This window comes from Pantherophis guttatus, chromosome 4 (genome assembly GCF_059756535.1).
Source record: "Pantherophis guttatus breed Tessera chromosome 4, ASM5975653v1, whole genome shotgun sequence".
NCBI classification, from domain to species: Eukaryota; Metazoa; Chordata; class Lepidosauria; order Squamata; family Colubridae; genus Pantherophis; species Pantherophis guttatus.
In genome coordinates this window covers 149,092,195-149,110,559 of record NC_142066.1, presented here as the reverse complement: position 1 = coordinate 149,110,559, position 18,365 = coordinate 149,092,195, and positions in this window count along the sequence as shown.

Genomic DNA, 18,365 nt, shown 5'->3' with positions numbered 1-18,365 from the left:
TGCCATTCAGCCAGGACCAATTCAACCTTAACCCTATCTCTTCTTGTTTTGTCGCAGTCTAAGTGCCCACTTTTCATTATACAGGTAGTTCTCGACTTATGACCACATCTGAGCCCAAAATTTCTGTTGTTAATTGAGACATTGGTAAAGTGAGTTTTGCTCCATTTTACGACCTTTCTTGCCAGAGTTGTTAAGTGAATCACTGCAGTTGTTAAGTCAGTAACACGGTTGTTAAGTGAATCTGCTTTCCCATTGACTTCGCTTGTCGGAAGGGGAGCACCTGAGGGGATCACATGACTCCGGGACACAGCAATGGTCATAAATATGAGACAGATGCCAAACATCTGAATTTTGATCACATGACCATGGGATGCCACAATAATTGTAAGTATGAAAAATGGTCATAAGACACATTTTTCAATGCCGTTGTCACTTCGAATGGTCACTAAATGAACTGTTGTAAATCGAGGACTACCTGTATTCAGTTTTCTTTGATGTACATGCAACTTTCATGTCTCATACAGCAGAACAGGCAGAAGAATATTCTTATACACAATCACTTCTTTTCTTTAGAAACTCTTCCATTACTGACAGGAGATCCTCCCTCTCCCCCACCTCCCCTCTCCCTCCATCCCTCCCTTCTTTTCTTCCTTCTTTCTTTTCTTCCTCCCTCCGTCCTTTCCTCCTTTCCTCTCTCTCTTCCTCTTTTCCTCCCTTCCTTCCTCCCTTTCTTTTTTCTTCCTCCCTCCCTCCCTTCTTTTCTTCCTTCTTTCTTTTCTTCCTCCCTCACTCCTTTCCTTCCTTCCTTCTTTTCTTCTTTTCCTTTTCTTCCTCCCTCCCTCCTTTCCTCCCTCTCTTCCTCTTTTTCTTCCTTCCTCCCTCTCCTTACTTTTCTTCCTTATTTCTTTTCTTCCTCCCTCACTCCTTTCCTTCCTTCCTTCTTTTCTTCTTTTCCTTTTCTTCCTCCCTCCCTCCCTCCTTTCCTCCCTCCCTCCTTTCCTTCCTCTCTTCCTCTTTTCCTTTCTTCCTGCCTTTTTTCTTCCCTCCCTCCTTTTCTTTTTTTCTTCCTCCCTCCCTCCCTCCCTCCCTCCCTCCCTCCCTCCCTCCCTTTTTTCTTTTTTCCTCCCTCCCTCCCTCCCTCCCTCCTTCTTTCCTTCCTTCCTTCCAATTCTGGAAGCTCTAGGTGGCTAAATCTGTAGCTTTCTACTAGCATTTGTAGTTCTTTAAAATCTCTCCACATACTCTCTAATTCTTAGTAAACATTCTATCAAGCTACCCAAGTTGCTGGTTTGCTCTGTTTCTTTCTCTTTCTCTTGCCCTTTTATTTATAACTTGCTATCATTCATTCTGTTTTCCATATCAAATAATCTCCTTGGGCTTTGCTGCATGAATGTTTGGATCCAGGCTCCTTATAATATCACACAATATATCTAACATGATTCATTGCAAATCATTCAAGTTCTCAGCCAGCAACATTATTTCATCTGCATACGAATGTGTAAATGCATTCATGTCCCTCGCCAACACCCCTCTGAAAGTGCCACAAGCATTTCTTGTATGTTTATGCACAAGTACATTAAACAATTAATTGTATAAAACTCATATTCTTATCTTACTCTCAGCTCCATATCAAAGCTTTTGCTTTCCATTGATTCTCACAATTTTTATTTCATCATACACTTATGATCTTAACTGTATTCAGCCAGAATCAAAATTTAACTTTATATATTTTTTTAAAAAGTCTATGTTTCAAGTCTATCTACTCTATCAGATGCTTTTTCTAAATCAACAAATACAGGTGGTCCTCGACTTACAATAGCTCATTTAGTGACTCCTCAAAGTTACAACTGAAAAAAGTGACTTATGACCATTTTTCACAGTTACAACCTTTCCAGCATCCCCATGGTCATGTGATCAAAATTCAGATGCTTGAATTTGATTCATACTTATGACGGTTGCTGTGTCCCAGGATCATGCGATCTACTTTTGTGAACTTCTGACAAGCCAAGTCAATGGAGAAGCCAGATTCACTTAGCAACCGTGTTACTAATTTATCAACTGCAGTGATTCACTTAACAACTGAGGCAAGAAAGGGCATAAAATGGGCAAAATTCATTTAACAAATATCTCACTTAACAACAGAAATTTGGGACTCAATTGTGGTCATAAGTCGAGGACTACCTGTATATCGTTTAGTGGTTTGCAGGTAGTCCTCTACTTACGACCACAGTTGGGCCCAAATTTTCCATTGCTATGCAAGGCAGTTGTTCAGTGAGTTTTGCCCCATTTTACAACCTTTCTGGCTACAGTTGTTAAGTGAATCATTGCAAGTAAATCATTGCAAGTGAATCATGTGGTCATTAAGCAAATCTGGCTTCCCCATTGACTTTGCTTGTCGGAAGCCATCTTGGAAGGTTACAAATGGGGATCATGTGACCTTGGGACAGTCATAAATACATGCCAGTTGCCAATTTTGATCACTTGACTTTAGAGCTGCTGAAGCAGTCACGTGAAAACTGGATATAAGTCACTTTTTTCAGTGTGGTTCTAAATTCAAATGGTCACTAAGTGAATGATTGTAAATCGAAGACTACCTGCATTTCTATATATTTTTCAATGAATTACTAGAGAAAAACAACTTTATTTTCAATGCTTCTATCCTGCATAAGGCCATGGTGCATTTCCCTTTTTTTTAAAAAAAATATCCTTTTATTCAGAATTCTGCCCAGGCATTCTTTTCAGACTACTCTCCCTATAGCTTAATATTTTCCTTTGTGCAAGGAAACATTAAAAGTATTCCTCCAATATTGATACCGATATGGAAAAGCTGCTATAAGTGTAAGTATGTGTTTTGTGTTTTAAATGTTGGAAAATTCAATAAATAATACTTTAAAAAAATAAATAAATAAAAGTATTCCTCCAATTTTCAGACACTTTATTAAACAAATCTGTTCAGCCTAGCCAGTTCACAAAGAAACCACAAGCCTCTTGCAATATTTCTTCAGTTATATTGTCAACTTCTGGACCCTTATCATTTCTTAACATTATCAGTGTGGGCAGTGTGAGCGATCAGTGCATATTATACCTGTGCTCTGTGTGACCCATCGTTTACCAGTTTGCTTTTAGTTTCAGTTCAGGGTAGTGATCTATAAAGACCTATGTGGCATGGGGCTGGGATATTTGAGGGATTGTGTCACCCCATCACATCTACGTGTTGGTCCAGCAGGAAGGGCATGTTATGGGTCCCATCCAGAGGTGGTATTCACTTACCTTCACTACCGGTTTGCAAATGTGAATGCACACACCACCTCCACGCATGCATAGGGCCTTCCGCGCTTGCACAGAGCATCAAAAATGGGATGTGATGACGTCCGGGCGGGTGGGCGGAGCCTCCCACAGCTGCCGCTACTGATTCGCTCAAACCAGATAAAACTAGCTGAATACCATCACTGGTCCCATCCATAGAGAAATGTCATCTATTGGGACTAGGACCAGAACTGTTTAATAAATATTTTCAGGTTTTTTATTGTGCCCATATTTATTCAATTTCCCATCTTTCTCTCTTCTGAGCATCATACGAGGGCGTATCCATTCTTTTCTGCCCAATTATATCCTCACAGCATCTCTATGCCTCAACACTGTATCATAAGTGACTGTTTCAGATCAAAGAATCTGGGTGCCTTTTTGGACAATAAGATTTTTATCATCATGCAGGTTCGAATCCGAGTAAGGGTATGGCTAGCTGATGAAAGCTAAAAAGCTTGAAATAGATCTATACTAGTCTCCCTTTATTTCTTTATCAGCAAAATATAAATTTATTTATATCTCCATTCCCTCCCCAATCCAATTACTGCAAAATCTCCATTTCCTCCCAATCAGCTGGGACTCAGGAGGCAGAGAATAGATGGGAGCGGGGCCAGCCAGAATTTTTACTACCGGTTCTCCGAACTACTCAAAATTTCCACTACTGGTTCTCCAGAACTGGTCAAAACCTGCTGAAATCCACCTCTGCAAGAAAGGCACATATACCCTCTGAAAGAAATGGAAAAAGGTTTGAAATGTTGCATCTTCTGGAAAACTGGATTCTTGTTACCTTTTTCAGTTTTTTTCTTCTACCTCAAGATGATTTAAAGTAGGTTTATTGCAATAGGCTGTAATCCCACCATATACTTGTTTATGTTTCACTGCATGATGTGAACCTACCAGTAGTGGGTTCCTCTTACCTTCACTACTGGGATATGAACCCACCAGTAGTGGGTTCCTTGGAACCAGAAGCTTACACGCGGTGCTTCTGCGCAGGTGCAGAGTGTCCATGATGACATCAGGGTGGGTGGGTGGAGCCTCCCACTTCTGCCACTACTGATTTGCCCAAACTTGGGCAAACCGGTAGAAACCCACCAGGGGTGGGTTCTACTTACCTTTACTACCGGTTTGCATGCGCAGAAGCGTTATGATGACATCAGAGTTGGTGGGCGGAGCCTCCCACTGGTTTTACTGCCAGTTCTATAGAACCGGTGCGAACTGGGGGCAACCCACCACTGAAATCCACCACTGGAACCCACGCAGGATAATTCATCAATTATGGTTTGTGGCTTAAGAATTATGCAATGCCATCTAATTGTGATTTTTTTTCCCAACAGGCCACAGTTAAACCCAATGTGAATTTATACGTTTTGTGAGCAGAGTCCTAAATGGATTGATTTATCTTGAAGCTGATCACTTTCCTGGATGCCAATGTTCTTACCAAATCACAATGCTTATTATCCTTGTGACTTTCTGCAAAATTCCTGTGAATCTCTGCAAGACTCCTTCCCTTCTTTTCTTCACCTCTCCTAAGGTAAGCCCAAATGCGATGGACCTCAGCTATTCTGTGTCGCCTTCTTTATTCATGAGTTAGTAATATAAAAGATGCGAGCTATTTTTACCTTGTCTTATGCTAAATATAACTGAAGATACATTTTGCATTATTCAAAGTTCCAGCGCATCTTCTCCAAAGCAGGGCTGCCTAAGCTCTTCCTTTAACACTCTCCAAGTTTCAATGCCTGAGTGTGATTTGCTTTTATAAATGCACTGGCAACACGTTCCTTGGCACAAGGAGGGGAAAACCCCAGTTATTATTCTTAGGTAGTTTTCAAACGCTAGTATAATTATGCTCCTAACAAGCACACTTTTTGCACTCACCTCCTTTAGATAATAACAATTATCACTTTAATGGGTGTTAAAACTGGATTTTTGGAACCTTTTAAGGACCTGTGATACTTATCAAGGAAAAGTGGGCCAGCCGTTTTACTTTATTATTTATTTATTTATTAGGAAAGGAACATTTTAACATGGGAGGAAATCTGTGAACACGTCTCCTTCAGGCCTTGTTTGGCAATGAATGGGATTTGTGCAAGACCACACAAAAAAATCTCTTTCTCTTCTTCCCTTTCCAAGCTAAAGGTCCAGGAGAAATGCGTGAGCCAAATTGATGTGCTCCAATGAAAACCTGCAGATTGACATTTGGTTGGATTTTGCCAGTTTTTAGTTTAAGTCAAACTACGTCATGCACCTTGGGCGGATGGAGGTTTGCTCAGAAATGGGTAGATTTGTTCCTTGGGGTTTTGTCCCTGGCCGATGTGCCTTTCGTGAATTGAAATCTTAATCTGCTGGCTATCTTTTCCGTTGAACTCAATTAGGCTCCACTATTGCATTTCTCAATGGGCATGAGTTGGGTGATTTTTTTGATTTGTCTTAAATCCTGCTCTAAGTTAAGTGACATGGTTTGCATGTTAGTATAAGGTGCTTTCTGAGTTGGACCCAGAGTGTGTGTGTGTGTGTGTGTATACACAGAGGGAGAGGGGGGGAGAGGGAGGGAGGGAGGGAGGGAGGGAGAGAGAGAGAGAGGGAGAGAGAGAGAGGGGGAGAGATATGTGTTATATTGGGCCTGGACAATCTGGAACTGTGCCGCCTGCGGTGTGATCTAAGCACAGTACATAAAATTGTCTACTATAACGTCCTACCTGTTAATGACTTCTTCAGCTTCAACCTCAATAATACACGGGCAAACAATAGATACAAACTCAAAGTTAACCACTCCAAACTCAATTGCAGAAAATACGACTTTAGCACCAGAGTGGTCAACATCTGGAATGCTCTACCTGACTACATTGTTACAGTCCTCAAACCCTCACAGCTTCAACCTCAAACTGTCTACTGTGGACCTCACCCCATTCCTAAGAGGTCCATAAAGGGGGCGTGAATAAGTGCACCAGCGTGCCTACCATCCCTGTCCTACTGTCCCCATTTATTTGTATTCATTTTCCTCGTTCATGTCCATGTTCATATTTATACATGCTATCTTGTACATGTTTGACAAACTAATAAATAAGTAAATAAATAAATTATATATATATATATATATATATATATGTCTTTGGTTATTCGGGTTTTCTCCCGCATAAAATTGGAGGTTTCTTGGCAACGTTTCGACTTAACGTTGCCAAGAAACCTCCAATTTTACGTGGGAGAAAACCCGAATAACCAAAGACCTACATACAAACACCCGCAAAAACCTCAGAAAACACACACACACACACACACACACACACACACACACACACACACACACACAAGGTACATGCATAATATTACTTTCTCCTCCTATTTTCCCCACCAAAAATGACTCTATGAGATGGAATGGGTTGGGAAAGAGTGACTGGCTCAAAATCGCCCAGCTGGTTCTCATATCTAAGTCAGGAGCAGAACTCACTGTCTCCTTGTGATTGGCCCAATATCACCCAATCAGCTTTCATGCATAAGGTGGACTAGAGCAGGGGTCTCCACCCTTGGCAACTTCTAAGACTTGTGGACTTCAACTCCCAGAATTCCTCAGCCAGCAAAGCATTTTGCTTTTAAAAGAAAAAAAAAGCCTCTGACAATCAGGCAACTCAGCTGGGATCGTCAGAACCCTTTAAAAGCATTTTTTCTTTGGCTGAAGAGGTTGTAGAAAAAATGCTTTTAAAAGGCTCTGACGATCCCAGCTGAGCCGCGCGATCATCAGAAGCTTTTAAAAAAACTTTAAAAAGCATTTTTTCAGCCAAAGAAAAAATGCTTTTAAAAGTAAAAAAAAAAAATTCTGACGATCGCGTGGCTCAGCTGGGCAGGTGGGGAGCAGGGATTTTTGCTACCAGTTCTCCGAACCACCTGCCACCTTTGCTACTGGATCAGGCTATCCGGCCCGAACTAGGAGCATTTCACCCCTGGCCATTATGGTTGAATCAAGATAGCCAGATGTTTTTGATCAACTAGAGACATCAATGAACTGATAGATGGCACTGTCTAGATGGCACCATCAAGTTTGACTCAGCCTTCCATCCTTCTGAGGTAGGTAAAATGAGGAGCCAGATTGTTGGGGACAATATGCTGACTCTGTAAACTGCTTAGAGAGGGCTGTAAAAGCACTGTAAAGCAGTATATAAGTCTAAGTGCTATTGCTATTGCTATCTAGCCAACATCAAATGACCCAAGCTGATTCAGACTTAGTATTTTGATGGGAGATCAACAGGAGATCTTAGAACTGCTCCAGAAAATTGAACAAACATTCTGGAAAAAAGAAATAGCAAACCACTTCCATATTGCATCTGGGTAGTCATCAGGAGTCAAACTGGATTCACAGGGGTTTCCTTCCAATTTCTTGGTTCATATGAGAGAGGTGTTTTTTTAAAGACATCCAATGACCTTTAAAAAGACATGGAGTGCCCTCTTCTGGATCAATAATAAAGAAGCATAACTCTGAATCAAGGATGACCTGCAACTGAGAATTGAATCAACTTGTTGCAAGCATGTTGTATTATGCTTAATAGGATTTATTTCCAGATAAGCATTTATTATTGATTTAATCGACGTGTTCAAAGTATGTTATTGTTATTGGAGCCTTCTTTGTATACAGGATTTCAAAAGATTAAAACCACAAGAAGAAAAACCATATATATGATTAAAAGAGTTATTGTTTTAGACGAAGCTCTGAATGACTAAAGATGAAATTTAAAGATACAGTTTAAAGAACTATTTGGACTAATAGTTAAAATGCTGGCCTAGAAACTAGAAGGACATGAGTTCTAGTCCTCCCTGAGGCATGAAGGTCTCCTGGGTGTCTTTGGGCCAGACACTTTCTTTTTTTCAGCCCAACCCACCTCACAGGGCTATTATTGTGAAGAAAATAGAAGAAGGAGGAGGATTAGTTATGTTTGCCACCTTGAGTTAAGGTAGGATATATATATAGTGAGCCAAATATGAATTGGAAGGTGATGGGAGATGCAAAAAAACAAAAAACAAAAAACAAAAAAAAACCCAACCATGTTACTGACTGGGTTCATACATTATACTAAATCATCTTTTTCAACCTTGGTAATCTTCTCAGCAATGGAGAATTTTGAAAGTTGAAGTCTATCCATCTGAAAATGGCTGAAATAATAGAACTTTGCTTGGTTGCTTATGTGCAGACATTTTATTACCCAACTAGGTAACATCATCAGTGCCACGATTCAAAGAATAAAGACAGTAGAGCAATTGTAGCATTCCAACTGAGGTGTTGTGTCATTCAACTAAACCAGTGTTTCTGAAGCTTGGCAACCTTAAGACATGTGGACATCATCTCCCGGAATTCCCTAGCCACAGGGGTGAAATCCAGCAGATTCTGACAGGTTCTGGAGAATTGGTAACGGAAATTTTGAGTAGTTCAGAGAACTGGCAAATACCACCGCTGGCTGGCCCCAGGAGTAGGTTGGGAATGGAGATTTTGCAGTATCCTTCCCCTGGAGTGGGGAGGGAATGGAGATTTTGCAGTATCCTTCCCCTGCCACGCCCACCAAGCCACACCCACAGAACCGGTAGTAAAAGAATTTGGGTTTCACCACTGCCTAGCCAACATCCTGGGGAATTATGGGAGATGAAGTCCACATGTCTTAAGGTTGCCAAGCTTCAGAAACACTGGTCTAAATACACAAGGCAGATTATAAATGGACGAGAAATGTAGAGAAGAACTAAAACAAAACAGAAAGCCAAGATGGCCGTGTGCATCCAAAGTGTTCCACAATGTTTTTTTCCAGCTCCTATTTAATATATAATTAATTCCATTTCCAAATAGGATGCTCTAAAATGAAGGTATTTTGGTAGATAACAAGACAAGCTTATATAGAATCCATTAGCCCTGTACATATTAGACAATGAAACTGTACCAAAATCTCAAAGTCTTGCTTTTTATTAAGGAAAGCACAATGAGTTCCCATTGCATTTCACTGGACACAATGAGTTTAGGGCCACATTTTGGATTTTTGAAAAGATGACCTATTACCATGTCTTTCGCACACAATTGCTCTAAAGAGAGATGCTAAGAGAAACCTGAAAGCATGAGTTATGTTCAGACAGAAACAATATCCCTTAGTTCTAACAGGATGAAGTTGGCTTGTCTAAAGTACACAAACATACCAGTTGGATCAAGAATCACTGTTTGGGTAGAGAGAAGGAACAAAGCCTGCCTGCCACAGTCCATCAGCCAACCATGGCAACCAAAATATTAAGTGGCCCATGGTAGCAGGGGAGGTATGTCGAACATTCCCTTAGAATTGTCTCGTTCCTTAACTTTTGCAGACCATTTCTGAACCTGGTCCTTTCCATGTTTTCTTTCCCTTCTTGATATATTTACATCCTTGCATTTCAGGATACTTTGATTAAGTCTCTCAAAAGTTAGCAAACTGCTTGCATGCCTTTCTGTATATGTATATACATGATGAATAGAAAAAAAAAATCTAAGAAGGATGTTTCAAGCATATCACCCTTGGGATGGATATTAGTGAAACATACTTTGATTTGAGATTAGAGGTAATTAAATGGGTAGGTAGGTAATGATGATAGATAGATAGAAAGGTAGATAGATTGATAGATGATAGATCGATCGATAGATCGATAGATGATAGATAGATGATAGATAGATGATAGATAGATAGATGATAGATAGATAGATGATAGATGATAGTTGATTGAAGATAGATGATAGATGATAGATGATAGTTGATAGAAGATAGATGATAGATAGACAGATGATAGATGATAGATGATAGATGATAGATGATAGATAGATAGATGATAGTTGATAGTAGATAGTAGATAGATAGATGATAGAAGATAGAAGATGATAGATGATAGATAGATAGATGATAGATAGATAGATAGATAGATAGATGATAGTTGATAGAAGATAGATGATAGAAGATAGATGATGATAGATGATAGATAGATGATAGTTGATGATAGATGATAGGTAGATAGATAAATAGCTAAACAGACAGACACATGTTTGTTTAAATAAACATTTGTTTATGATTATTTTTCCTCTATTTGCAGCTCAACTAAGACCTGGTTTATATTATAACAGGGAGAAGAAAATGTCATTCTTAACAGAATGTTAGAATGGTCCTTGATGTGGACTACGGTTGTAAGTCATGGAGTTTGCGAAGCAGTTCCTCAGGTGACCACAACTGATTAATGATCTTTTTTTGCAGTCATCATTAAGCAAATGTGTGTAATTAAGTGAATACTGGAGCCATTAAATTAACCCATTTTAGCCAATGGGTAATTTTTTTTGCCACAAACTGAAAGTAAATGCTGGTTTCTGGCAAAAAAATAAATAAAATAATGCCAAAAATCACGGCCATTTGACCGTAGGATGCTGCAAATGGCCATAAATGTGAGTCAGTTGCCAAATGCCCAGAATACAGTCTCGTGACTATATGTATGTGTGTTGGAGGTGGGTAGGAGGGTGTCCGGGTGGACATTGTAATTTCAAAACTGGGTCGTAAGTAACCCTGGGGAGGTCCTTCTTAACTCTGAACAATTGCTAAGAAATAGGTCGTAAATCGAGGAGTACCTGTATAGATAGATCTATTCCACTCATGTAAGACTGAGTGGTTTACATACCCAATTCCATTCTTTTTTTTCAAATGTGCTGTAGTGTATGCATAGGCATTCATTCTGTTCATTTTACATGGCTACAGTGATGAAATCCAATTTTTTTTACTACTGGTTCTGTGGGTGTGGCTTGGTGGATGTGGTGTGGCTTGATGGGCATGTCAAGGCAAAGTCTCCATTCCCTCCCTACTCCAAGGGAAGGATACTGCAAAATCCCCATTCCCTCCCCACTCCTGGGGGAAGGATATTGCAAAATCTCCATTCCCACCCCACTCTGGGGCCAGCCAGAGGTGGTATTTGCCGGTTCTCCAAACTACTCAAAATTTCCGCTACCGGTTCTCCAGAACCTGTCAGAACCTGCTGAATTTCACCCCTGCATGGCTACCAACTCACCAAGCAACCGCATATGCAAATAGGCATTTACAGTCTCAGCTCTCACATTATTTTACCCATGTAAATGGGGCTCATGAATCTCCAATTCTCAAACTGTGATTTCCTGCCTCCAGACTCAAACTCCTAATCCGTGAGTCTTAACTGCACGCTATTCTTTATGTCATGTATGAATGTGCAAACTGCATATTTGGGCGCCCAAGAATGCATGCGTGGTGGAAAATTCCCATTGCGGGGCTGATTTGAAGACATCCCTTTGTCAGCCGTGCAAACTGCAGGAAAAGGTCCCGCAGGATGCTTTCTATCTAATGGTGTGTCACAGTCTAACAAAATGGATGCAAATATGTGTTTGCATCTCATTTGCATGTCTGGTTCGTGATCCAGGAAGGAAATCACAATAGATTCTCTCTACGTGCTGCTCCTTCTTGCTGGACTGGCAGATCTTCATTTAGTTGTTTGCTTACTGATGCTACACAACAGCCAAAACAGCTACCTTAGATCTGCCCAAAGATTCTTATTCACAAATTATTATTTTTTTAACCTTTTTGGACATATTTTCTTCCTCTTCCCCGCCCTCTGACAGTAATTGACCTTAATGCTTCCCCATTTTTAAAACAATTCCCAACATTGCAAATTTGAATCCCAAGTCCCACACCCAACAAAGAATAAATAATGGAAAAACTTTGTGCGGTGTAGCCATTTTTTGAGAAAAAGACAAAATTTAATATTTATTTAATTAGAATTATTTTTATTTATAACTTTCTATCCACCTTTATTATTTTTATAAATAATTCAAGGCGCTGAGCATATCCAACAAACATTTCTCCTCCTATTTCCCCACAACAACAACCTTGTGAGGTGAGTTGGGCCGAGAGAAAGAGATTGATCCAGAGTCACTCTGGTGGCTTTCGTACCTAAGGCAGGACTAGAACTCGGGGCCTCCCGCTTTCTAGCCTGGTGCGCTAGCCACTAGAATAAACTGGCTTTGTAGCAGAACTCAACAAAGTTATTAATTATTAAATTTATATGCCTTCCATCTCACTATTAAGTGACTCTAGGCAGTTTATGATGCCATAAAAATAAGAATATAAAAACCATTAAACCATTAAAAACATTAAAATAGCAGAAATTGAATAAAACTAGCAAACAGTAAAAAAGATTGGGGTGGATCTTCTTCCTTTCAATTTTGAGTAGTTTCTAAGTATTTCTGAATAATTTTAGCATGTTTTTGTACTTTCTATGTTTTATTCTGATGTTCTAAAATAAAATGAAATTAACTCAATGACGATGCTTTTATTACCTTTTTTCATAAATTGGGGGGCAGTTAGCATCTTGTGCCTGCTGCCTGGACCAGGCTTCCATCCAATAAGGGGCAAAAATAAAAAACAAAAAACAGGATGCAAATAAATACAAATACAGGTACAGCGATTCGTTTAATGACCATTCAAAGTTACAAACTTTTTGTAAACAGTAAGTGTAAACAGTTTTTGACACTTACTGACCATTGCAGCATCCCCATGGTCATGTGATCAAAATTCAGATGCTGGGCAGCTGGTTTTTTATTTATTTAGGGAATTTATATTGCTGCCTATTTGCACAGAGTGACTTAAGGTGACTCAAGGTCAGAAGTGGTATTCAGGTGGTTTGGACCGGTTCGGGTGAATCAGTAGCAGAATATTACAATTCTGGGAACCGAAGTTCTTCAAAACTGGAGTCACCTGGGCTGGGAAAAAAAACCTCTATTATATAGAAAGGCCAATTAGGCTGAAAGCTGAATTTTAGGATGAATCCTAGACAGTGCTTCGTGAACTCTATGGCATATCCAGCTTTACCTCCAATATTTTGGCATCACTCTCTGTTCAACCATTTAATTTATCCGACTGTCTGCAGGAATTTCTTTTTTAGTCTCGAAATCTAAGTCAGTAGCTCAGCACTTTTATTTGTTTGGCAAAGTATTACTTCTGTCCATGCCATTAGCCAAGATTTTTGTTGGTTTAATTAAGAAATAAGAGTGCAGACATATTTATGGAAGACAGATCCACTAATGTCTTTTTTTTTTTTTTGCTTTAATTTATATGCCGCCCTTCTCCGGAGACTCAGGGTGGCTTACAATGCATTAAGCAATAGCCTTCATACTTTTGTATATTTATACAAAGTCAGCTTATTGCCCCCATAATCTGGGTCCTCATTTCACCAACCTTTGAAAGGATGGAAGGCTGAGTCAACCTTCAGCCTGATGAGATTTGAACTTGCAGTAATTGCAAGCAGCAGTTGTTAATAACAGTGCTTTAGTCCACTGTACTACAAGCTCTGTTTTAATATCTGTATGGGAAACGCTGAATTCAATGATCTTATTTATATCTGGAGAGTCAATTGCTAAATTAAATCAACATTTGCTCTGATCCAGGAGTCCTGTTTGGGTTTTTTCCTGTCACCTAACTTGAACTTTTGGAATATAGTTGAGGAGAAACCTGAAAAAAAAAAGTGGGATCTTATTTTCCAAGCTTCTGTGATGTTGCTTGCAATATAGATGTAAAAAAAAATCTCAGCTATGAGATATATTTTTGTGTGTACTGACAATGTGCATTTAGCTAATTCACTGTTGTAATCAAGTCCTCTTTAATGTCTTATTCCTGTAATTATGATGAGTGACGCGCCAAATGTGGCATATTCATACAGTTTATTTTAACAATTATCTGCTTCATAATATATTTGAAAAAGGAATGATAATGTCTAACCACTCAGTCTATCCAGGTTCCCTCGTACAATTTTCTGCAATGTCATAAGAACATCCATTTCCTTTAGTATCTTTTTTTGTTATCATTTTTTTAAATATTAAACATAAAAATTCAATGTCTATGTGAGCAGTGTGCTGTCTGAGTACAATTGTTTTTGAGAAATAGTATTAGTAATAACAACAATAATATTCATAACATTAATGATAGACATTAATGATAACATAACATTAATCATAATCACATAATAATAATATTTACTTATCCATTTTAATAAATCTTCAATTTAGTTAATCATTTCCTTATGCTTTTAAGTTTCTAACTTCTGTTTCTGCTAGTTAGCCAGATGTGAGAAAGGTGCTAAAATGCATGGTTTTTATAAAGAACCAACAGAACTGGACCAGATATTAATAGGGACAGATGAAAACCTAATTTAAATTTAAATCCTCACATTTTCCAGCAACCATGGTCAAAAACCATTTTTGCTCAGAATTATGACTGCTGCTCTTTACTCAAATGTTATGCCCCAGGTTGGGAAAAACTGATATAAATAGTCCCCAATTTATGACCACAACTGAGTCAGAATTTATGTTGCTAAACAAGGTGGTTATTTTTGACACAGTTGTTAAATAAATGACTGCAGTTAAATAAATAAACCATGCAGTCATGAAGCAACTCCAGCTTTTCCCATTTGACTTTACTTCTCAGAAACTGACTGGGAAGGTTGCAAACAGTGATCAAATGACTCCGGGATTTTGCAAAAACCATGGCTATATGCTAGTGGGCATGCACCAAAATTTGATCTTTGACAAGGGAATTCTGCAATGGTTGTAAGTGCAAGAACAGGTTATAAATTGCTTCTTTATGCGCTGTTGTCATCATTAAACAAATGGTTATAAGTCGAGGATTACCGGTATAATATTTATGTATCTTTTCTTTTATGTACACTGAGAGCGTATGCACCAAGACAAATTCCTTGTGTGTCCAATCACACTTGGCCAATAAAGAATTTTAATTCTAATCAAAAACCACAATGCCTCTTTCTCACATCATGGACAGACCAAATATTATACAATTTGTACCTTTCACTGATGCAGAGATCTCAGAAATCTTGATAATAACTCACTGCTGGCTTCTTCTATTCCCGAATGTTTTGGTAAATGTAGGCAAAACGTCTTCTGATTCATTAAGACCTAAAGATCTTTGCACGGGAATTGAACCTCTTTAAATGTCTGTTGTATTTGAGGGACAGGATGTGGGGTTGTGAAAAAAGGTCAATCCCTTGTATTACATTATATAATAATCTATAATATAGTAATAATATATAATATTATTATATTATAGATTATATATAAATATATACTGCTCAAAAAAATAAAGGGAACACAAGCAGAAGACATCCGAGATCTGAATGAATGAAATAGCCTTATTAAATACTTTGTTCTTTACATGCGGTAGTTTATACACTGCTCAAACAACTAAAGGGAACACAAAATTACTGTATGTCACGAACAAAGTATTTAATAAGGCTATTTCATCCATTCAGATCTCGGATGTCTTCTGCTTGGGTTCCCTTTATTTTTTTGAGCAGTGTATAATTATTATATTATATATATATATCATATCATATCATATATAATATATAACGCACACACACATACATATATATAATATAATATATATTATAATATATAATATATATAATAATATAATATATAATAATAAGCCTGACTAGGTGGCTCAGTGGCTAAGACACTGAGCTTGTCGATCAGAAAGGTTGGCAGTTCGGTGGTTCGAATCCCTAGTACAGTTCTCCTGCGTGAGCAGGGGGTTGGACTAGATGACCTCCAAGGTACCTTCCAACTCTGTTACTGTTACGTTTTTACATCTAGGTAAATTGAGATATCATTTGATGATTATTTTACTCAAGAAGATACTATGATTTTCCCTGAATGCCTCAACTGCTTTCAATCATATTTATTATATTTTTCATTGGTTATCATAAGATATTTTTATCTGCTTGTATATTACCTAGTTGAATTGAATTGAACTAAACTAAAAATTAAACTAAACTCTGCTGGATCAACTCTGGAAGATCAAAAAGATATCCTAGATGATAATAGTGACAAATTGTGGTGCTGACACAAACTGGTTTCATCCTGTTGCTACAAAAACTGTGTAGATGTAGTTGTCAAAAGTCAACTTTGACTCAAAGAAATCTTTATATTTCTCTACAGCAGTGTTTCTCAAATTTGGCAACTTTAAGATGTGTGACTACCATTCCCAGAATTCCACAGCCAGCACATATGCTAGGGAATTGTGGGAGTTGAAGTCCACACATCTTAAAGTTACCAAATTTGAAAACCACTGTGCTAGAGAACTAGGATTGGCAGATGATGGCCATAAAGAATAATTAAAATAAATGTCAGTCTAACAGGCTGTGGTGAATTCTTTGGAAATAAAGAAACAACTTTAAAGAGCCTTGGTAGCGCAGCAGACTAAAGCGCTGTTAAGTAACACCAGCTGCCTGCAATTACTGCAAGTTCAAATCTCACCCGGCTCAAGGTTGACTCAGCCTTCCATCCTTTCGAGGTAGGTAAAATGAGGACCCGGATTGTGGGGGCAGTAAGCTGACTTTGTATAAAATAGAAAACCGCTTGGGGGGGCCAAAAAACCCTACTAAACAGGTATATACAAAAGTATGAAGGCTATTGCTTAACGCATTGTAAGCCACCCTGAGTCTCCGGAGAAGGGCGGCATATAAATCGAACCAATAAATAAATAAATAAATAAACCAATCAATTACTAATAAATAGAGGAACATTTTCATAGGAGAAAACTATGAAGCTAAAACAGTAAAAGGATACATCATAGAAAATAAGAGCAAAGGCTCAAAGTCTAATATTTTTGTCCTTCCTGTGACTTATTAATAAATGGGTTTCACATTTCTATTAGAAAGTCAAAAGGGAAAATCAAAATGGCCAAGAATTGTCCTGCAAGAAAGTCTTTCAATTGATGAAGAATCCCATTTACTTTCTGAGGTCTGGCTCTTGAATTTCCAGCTGCAGATTTTGAGAAAGCTTTTGCGTATATATATATATATATATTTGGGGGGGCTTGAATATAAATCTGCATCCAGCTTTGATGACCACAATGTAAAAAAGAAGTGGAGACTCTAGAAAGAGTGCAGAGAAGAACAACAAAGATGATTAGGGGGCTAGAGTCTAAAACATATGAAGAACGGTTACAGGAACTGGGTATGTCTAGTTTAATGAAAAGAAGGACTAGAGGAGACATGATAGCAGTCATGGTATCTCAGGGATTGCCACAAAGAAGAGAGGGTCAAGCTATTCTCCAAAGCACCTGAGGCAGGACAAGAAGCAATGGGTGGAAACTAATCAAGGTGAGAAGCAACCTAGAACTAAGGAACAATTTCCTGACAGAATAATTAATCAGTGGAACGACTTGCTTCCAGAAGTTGCAGATGCTCCAATACTGGAAGTTTTTAAGAAGATATTGGATAACCATTTGTCTGAAGTGGTGTAGGGTTTCCTGCCTAGAAGACCTAGAAGGTTGGACTAGAAGACCTCCAAGATCCCTTCCAATTCTGTTATTCTGTCTGTTCTGTCTGTAAATTATTTTCCACCTTAGTAAGTTATGGATGGAGGGTAATACTCAAGTTTTCTTTCTTTCTTCTTTTTAAGAGATGATAGAATGGCAGAGCAAAATAAAATGACAGAAGGAAAAGACATTGTGACTGAATGATTTCAGCAACTTTCCCTTAACCACGTGCATCCTTGGCAAAATAGAAATTTGGGAAGGATGGCTGACATCAAATTTCCAGGATTAGTAACATGTGATCCTAGCTCATTGGCACACGCTCAATAAACGGAGATGACATCACAATACAATGTGTAGCCAATGTGTTGTTGTTGCATGGTGTTAATTCAGGAAGAGAAGAAATGATTTAAGAAAGAGCCTTTTTGAACTGTAGGGTGTCTACATAATATGTGCAGAGGGAATGACCTTGAAGGACATGAGGAAGAGTTACTACCAAAACAATGATCAAATAAAAGGGATCTTAGCTCTGACCATGAAAGTTTTTTAAGCAAAGATCCATTTCAACACAAATATAGGAAGAGGGAAGGGAAGCACATTCAGACATGCAAGATTTTGTAACTACAACTGTTCCAATAAAACATTGAAACAGCTGTCCTTGGGATGTACCCGGAGACTACAGTTAGTCCAAAATGCGGCCGCGCAGGTTGTTACGGGGGCTTCTCGGTACTCCCG